This window comes from Dendropsophus ebraccatus, chromosome 7, assembly GCF_027789765.1.
Source record: "Dendropsophus ebraccatus isolate aDenEbr1 chromosome 7, aDenEbr1.pat, whole genome shotgun sequence".
NCBI classification, from domain to species: Eukaryota; Metazoa; Chordata; class Amphibia; order Anura; family Hylidae; genus Dendropsophus; species Dendropsophus ebraccatus.
This window is the reverse complement of record NC_091460.1, coordinates 82,440,009-82,447,729: the sequence shown is the minus strand read 5'-3', so window position 1 is coordinate 82,447,729 and position 7,721 is coordinate 82,440,009.

Here is a 7,721-nt window from a genome sequence, read left to right as displayed (position 1 = left end):
ACCCCCCCCCCCCCCCTCCCGGCGCGGACTAGGCACCCGTGGGCCGGTGCCTACGGAGTTTTTTTTTTTTTTTAAGTAATAAAAAAAGGTGTTCCCCGCGGGTGCCGCCCCCCGCAGGGCGCCGCCCTAGGCACCGGACCACAGGTGCCTAGTGGCAAATACGGCCCTGGATGATACATCCCTATGTATATCCCTGTAAAGTTACATAAGGACCAAGTCTCTGAGGACAGCTTAATGTGGTTACATGGTACACTCTGTTTCATCAAATAGTTTGCTAAGATCCTCATTTTTTAATATCTATAGAGCAGGTTTTATTGTGTGTACGGTAAGGGCTTGCACGTGTGGGTTGCTATTCCACTTTATGTTTTTTGTATGTATCGATGACATGTCAAAAGTAACAGGTACACTTCAATAGCCAATTCAATTTTTTAAATTTGAAGCATACACTACCTAATGGGCCACAGTGTATTGTAACTAATTACAGGGGGCACAGTGTATTGTAACTAATTACAGGGGGCACAGTGTATTGTAACTAAAACAGGGGGCACAGTGTATTGTAACTAATTACAGGGGGCACAGTGTATTGTAACTAAAACAGGGGGCACAGTGTATTGTAACTAATTACAGGGGCACAGTGTATTGTAACTAAAACAGGGGGCACAGTGTATTGTAACTAATTACAGGGGGCACAGTGTATTGTAACTAAAACAGGGGGCACAGTGTATTGTAACTAATTACAGGGGGCACAGTGTATTGTAACTAATTACAGGGGGCACAGTGTATTGTAACTAAAACAGGATGCACAGTTTATTATAACTAATTACAGGGGGCACATTGTATTATGACTAGTTAGAGGCTAAGGGTTCATTTACACTGAAAGATTATCTGATTATCTGCCAAATATTTGAAGCCAAAGCCAGGAATGGATTTGAAAAGAGGAAAAATCTCAGGCTTTCCTTTATGACCTGATCTCTGTTTATAGTCTGTTTCTGGCTTTGGCTTCAAAACTTTGGCAGATAATCTGTAAAATAATCTTTCTGTGTAAATAGACCCTAAGCTCACACAACATAACTTTTCTATTAATAGATTAATAGAAAAGATACATTGCATTGAAGTCAGAGGGAATCCTGGCCGGAGTGTATACACATAGTATACACTCCAGACGGGATTACAAGCGTCCGCAGGAAAAACTGACATTTCGTAAACTGACAGTTCTGTGCATCCACTATTCAATGAATAGCGGCCGCACAGAACTGTCAGTTCACACAATGGAAAGCGTGGTTTCGGCCACACTTTCCATTGTGTGCTAGGGTAAACTGGGATAAGGGCTTACACTGATGTGCCAGCATCCCAATTCAGCACAAATGTAGATCACCTTGATTATCTTCACGTACACCGGCCGTTCTGTGACACGGCCGGGTCACAGAACGGCCGGTGTCTCACTCTGTGAAAACAAGGGCAACAGGGCACAGTGTATTATGATTAATTACAGGGGGCACATTGTATTATAACTAATTACAGAGGGCACAGTGTATAATAACTAATTACAGAGGGCATGGTGTATTATAACTTATTATAGGGGGCATGGTGTATTATAACTAATTACAAAGGGCACAGTGTATTATTACTAATTACAGAGGGCATGGTGTATTATAACTTATTATAGAGGGCATGTTGTATTATAACTAAATTACAGAGGGCATGGTGTATTATAACTAATTACAAAGGGCACAGTGTATTATTACTAATTACAGAGGGCATGGTGTATTATAACTTATTATAGAGGGCATGTTGTATTATAACTAAATTACAGAGGGCATGGTGTATTATAACTAATTACAGGGGGTACAGTGTTTTATAACTAATTACAGGGGGTACAGTGTATTATAACTAATTACAGGGAGCAGAGTGTATTATAACTAATTACAGAGGGCATGGTGTATTATAACTAATTACAGGGGGCAGAGTGTATTATAACTAATTACAGGGGGTACAGTGTTTTATAACTAATTACAGAGGGCATGGTGTATTATAACTAATTACAGGGGGCAGAGTGTATTATAACTAATTACAGAGGGCATGGTGTATTATAACTAATTACAGGGTGCATGGTGTATTATAACTAATTATAGGGGACACAGTGTATTATAACTAATTATAGGGGGCACAGTGTATTATAACTAATTATAGGGGGCACAGTGTATTATAACTAATTATAGGGGGCATGGTGTATTATAACTAATTACAAGGGGTACAGTGTATTATAATGAATTGTTGGAGGGTAGAGTAAATTCCAACTAACCAGTGGCGTAGCTACCATAGAGGCAGGGTAGGCAGTTGCTATGGGGCCCGGGAGGGGGGGCCGGGGGAGAAGGTAAGGTAAGGCCGGGGAGAAGGTAAGAGAGTGTGTCCTGCTTAACTCCTCATGTACTGCAGTGTGTAAGTGGCCCAATGTTTACTTACATGCTGCAACACAAAGAAAGGGTTAGCAAGCAGAAGACAGAGATCTCTGCTTCACTGCTCTGATAGCCTCTGACCTCTGTTCTCCAGCTGCAATCAAGTAAGGAAGGAAAATGTGCAGAGGTCAGGGGTTATCAGTGCACCAGCAGTGAATCATATATATATATATATATATATATATATATATATATATATATATACACACACAGTGCTTTGGGTTGTGCGTAGGGAAGGGGGCCCCTTAAAATTTTTTGCTATGGGGCCCCGTAAATCCTAGCTACGCCCCTGCAACTAAAGGGAGCATAGTATATTATTAAGAAAAGTCCCAAGTAGGCAGGGAAAGCAGTGCAGATGTAAATTAGGGCAATCTTACCCCTGTCCTGACACACAGTATATTATGATTAACAGTAGAAGGTACTGTGTTATATTAAATCACAGGGGACCACATTGTACTATAATACTATGTACTAGCACAGTGTATTATAATGAATTTCAGGAGAGCACAGTGTATTATAATGAATTACAGGAGAGACCAGGGTATTATAAATACAGTAATAATAGTGGTGCAGTGTATTACAATTACTATTTGGCAACACTGTGTATATCTATATCATAAAAATGAAAGTCTGTCTGTCTGTTTGTCCCATATAGACTTACAAACGCCTGAACCGTTTGACTCCAAATTTGGCACACAGATACATTGGGTTTTAGCAAAGGTCCTGTCCCCGCCAGATGTACAGGAGGGGAGGGGGAGGGGGAAGAGCGGCGTCCCATAGAGATGAATTGGAAAATCTCCACACTGCACACAGGAGATATAATTAGCTGCAGCTGCCCAGAGAAAACGGCAGTTGGGAGCCTTAGCAACCAATAGGATTACTGCTTTCATTTTCACAGGGAGTTGTGGTTGCAAGGGCAGCTGCCTCACAACATCCACAGAAATAACTGGTAGACCCCCTACTCCATCTATACAGTACATGTATACAGGACCCCCTACTCCATCTATACAGTATATGTATACAGGACCTCCTGCTCCATCTATACAGGTATACAGAGCAGTATTACCAGCTGCTGCTGCCCTAAGCACTAAACCTGAGGATGCCCCTCACGTAGCAATTAGCATCAGGACTGGTAGGTAATAGCTCCACACGTCTCATTTAACACCGCCACACCAGACCTGACCAATACCGCCATACTGTGACTGGATAACACTGCCACACCAGACCTGACCAATACCGCCATAATGTGACTGGATAAAACCGCCATACCAGACCTGACCAATACTGCCATACTGTGACTGGATAACAACTCCATACCAGACCTGACCAATACCGCCATACTGTCACTGGATAACACTGCCATACCAGACCTGACCAATACCGCCACACTGTGGCTGGATAACACTGCCACACCAGACCTGACCAATACCGCCACACTGTGACTGGATAACACTGCCACACCAGACCTGACCAATACTGCCATACTGTGACTGGATAACACTGTCATATCAGACCTGACCAATACCGCCATACTGTGACTGGATAACACTGCCATACCAGACCTGACCAATACCACCATACTGTGACTGGATAACACCACTATACCAGACCTGACCAATACCGCCATACTGTGACTGGATAACACTGCCATACCAGACCTGACCAATACCGACATACTGTGACTGGATAACACTGTCATACCATACCAAATAAGACCGCCACACCAGACAATACCACCATACTGTGACTGGATAACACCGCCACACCAGACCTGACGAATACCTCCATACTGTGACTGGATAACACCGCCATATCAGAACTGACGAATACCACCAAACTGTGACTGGATAACTCTGCCATACCAGACCTGACCAATACGGCCACACTGTGACTGGATAACACTGCCATACCACACCTGACCAATACAGCCACACTGTGACTGGATAACACTGCTATACCAGACCTGACCAATACCGCCATACTGTGACTTGATAACACCGCCATACCAGACCTGACCAATACCACCATACTGTGACTGGATAACACCACCACACCAGACCTGACCAATACCGCCATACTGTGACTGGATAACAACGCCATACCAGACCTGACCAATACCGCCATACAATGACTGGATAACACCGCTATACCAGACCTTACCAATACCGCCATACTGTGACTGGATGAATCTGCCATACCAGACCTGACCAATACCGTCATACTGTGACTGGATAACACTGCCACAGCACCTCCACCAACTCTATATTACAGGTATACAGAACCCCAAACTATACACTACAGGTATACAGGACCCCCGAACTATATACTTCAGGTATACAAGACCTCCACCAACTCTATACTACAGGTATACAGCACCTCCACCAACTCTATACTACAGGTATACAAGACCCTCTATACACACTGAGGCTAGGTTAACACTATGTAACTGTGCGGCTGTATTTTTTATGCGGCTGTAAATGTGCGGATGAAACTCCGGCTGTGGTAAAAAATAGACATGCGGCTCAAAACATACGGTCATTTACTTGGAAATCTGGTTCAACTAAAAATAACAAATAAAATCTTAAGAAAGTGATGCAAACACCTCTGGATGCATCTGGTAAAGCAGGGAACACAGTTTACATGAATTGCTATTACCAGGGTTTGCGATCCTCTGCACTAATGCCGATGTCTCTCATGGTTAATCTATTAAAATAATAAAACACAGTTTCTTTGTAATAAAGTCCCTTTCGTTGGTCAATAATTAAATTTAAACGAATCCATCATTTTGCAATTAAATATACTGTTAGGGTACAAACCCACACACCGAATACACAGCAGATACGCAGCAAAAACGCAGCAGATTTGAAGCAGATTTGGTGGTGCAGATTTGAAGCTATGTTCAGTTATTTAGATCTAATCTGCTGCGTATTTGCTGCGTGTTTGTTGCGTATTTGCTGCGTATCGCAGCAGTAAATAAGCTGCGTATACGGTGTGTGGGTTTATACCCTTAAAATAAATAGATATATAAATAAATGTATATTTATATATATATTTATTTTTTGACAGTACATTTAATTGCAAAATGATGGATTCGTTAGAATTAAATTATTGAACAACGAAACTGAATTTATTTAATCGAAAATGTGTTTATTAATTAAATATTAATTAGTACAGGAAGCTCCATAAGCCGTTAATTCATATGCCGGCAATAGAGCTTTCTGTACTAATCATCACTTTACTTTAATGAAAACATCAAATGTTTCTTCTAATTATGTTATCACAATAGCATTATTAGAAGAAACATTTAGAATTATATGTGCGCTCAGCTGATTGGCTGATCGGCTGAGCGCACATATAATTAGCGGGTCCGCAGCACAGTGACTTCATTGTGCTGCGGACCAGCGAAGAGGACACATCGGGGTGAGTATAAAGCTCTCCCCACCCCCTCCCCAGCACTGCACCCCTCCCAGCATGGAAGGGGGGGTCACTTAACCCCTTCCTTGCTGGGATGGGTGCAGTCTGACATCAGTCTGGCCCCCAAGGGGTTAAGGGGATGCAATACATCCTCCCTTAACCCCTTGGGGGCCAGACTGTAAGCAGCGATCTGTAAAGATGCTGCATACTGTAAGGAGCACAACACCGCTCACAATGATGGGTGTTGTGCTCCTGTTTGTGTGTTTTTTGTGTGTTTTCTCCCTTTTTGTTTTTCAGATATCGGTATCCTGTGGATTACGTCGGATTCCGTGGACTACGTCGATGACCAGCGTTTTTTTATTTTTGTTTTTAATAAAATGGTCAATGAGGGGTGTGGGGGTGTTTTTATTTGAATAAAAAATTTTTTTAACTTGTGTCTTGTCTTTATTTCTTTACTTTATAGACTTAGTAGTTGAAGCCGTCTAATAGACGGAATCCATTACTAAGTTGGGGCCTAGTGTTAGCCGGTATAAAAATGGCTAACACTAACCCCCTATTATTACCCCAGTACCCAATGCCACCAGGGGTACTGGGAAAGAGCCGGGTGCCAGTGGTCCCGGAGCGTCAAAATTGGCGCTCCTGGACCGGGCGGCAGCAGGCTGGTAAGATTTAGGCTGGGGGATGGCCTAAACCAATGGCTCTTCCCACCCTGGTGTTACCAGGCTGCTGTCGTTTGGTTTTTAACCCGGCTGGTTTATAAAAATAGGGGGTACCCTATGCGGTTTTTTTAAATAAATAAATAATAAAAAAAAAACCGCATAGGGTCCCCCCTATTTTTATAACCAGCCGGGTTAAAACCAAGCGACAGCAGCCTGGTAACACCAGGGTGGGAAGAGCCATTGGTTTAGGCCCTCCCCAGCCTAAATCTTACCAGCCTGCTGCCGCCCGGTCCAGGAGCGCCAATTTTGACGCTCCGGGACCACTGGCACCCGGCTCTTCCCAGTACCCCTGGTGGCATTGGGTACTGGGGTAATAATAGGGGGTTAGTGTTAGCCATTTTATACCGGCTACACTAGGCCCCAACTTAGTAATGGATTCCATTTATTAGACGGCTTCCACTACTAAGTCTATAAAGTAAAGAAATAAAGACAAGACACAAGTTAAAAAATTTTTTTATTCAAATAAAAACACCCCCACACCCTCATTGACCATTTTATTAAAAAAATAAAATAAAAAAACGCTGCTCATCGACGTAGTCCACGGAATCCGACGTAATCCCCAGGATACCGATATCTGAAAAACAAAAAGGGAGAAACACAAAAACAGGAGCACAACACCCATCATTGTGAGCGGTGTTGTGCACCTTACAGTATGCAGCATCTTTACAGATCGCTGCTTACAGTCTGGCCCCCAAGGGGTTAAGGGAGGATGTATTGCATCCCCCTTAACCCCTTGGGGGCCAGACTGATGTCAGACTACACCCATCCCAGCAAGGAAGGGGTTAACTGACCCCCCCTTCCTTGCTGGGAGGGGTGCAGTGCTGGGGAGGGGGTGGGGAGAGCTCTATACTCACCCCGATGTGCCCTCGTCGCTGGTCCGCAGCACAATGAAGTCACTGTACTGCGGACCGGCTCTGTATATGTGCGCTGAGGCCGATCAGCCAATCAGCTGAGCGCACATATAATTCTAAATGTTTCTTCTAATAATGCTATTGTGATAACATAATTAGAAGATACATTTGATGTTTCATTAAAGTAAAGTGATGATTAGTACAGAAAGCTCTTTTGCCGGCAATATGAATTAACGGCTTATGGAGCTTCCTGTACTAATTAATATTTAATTAATAAAACA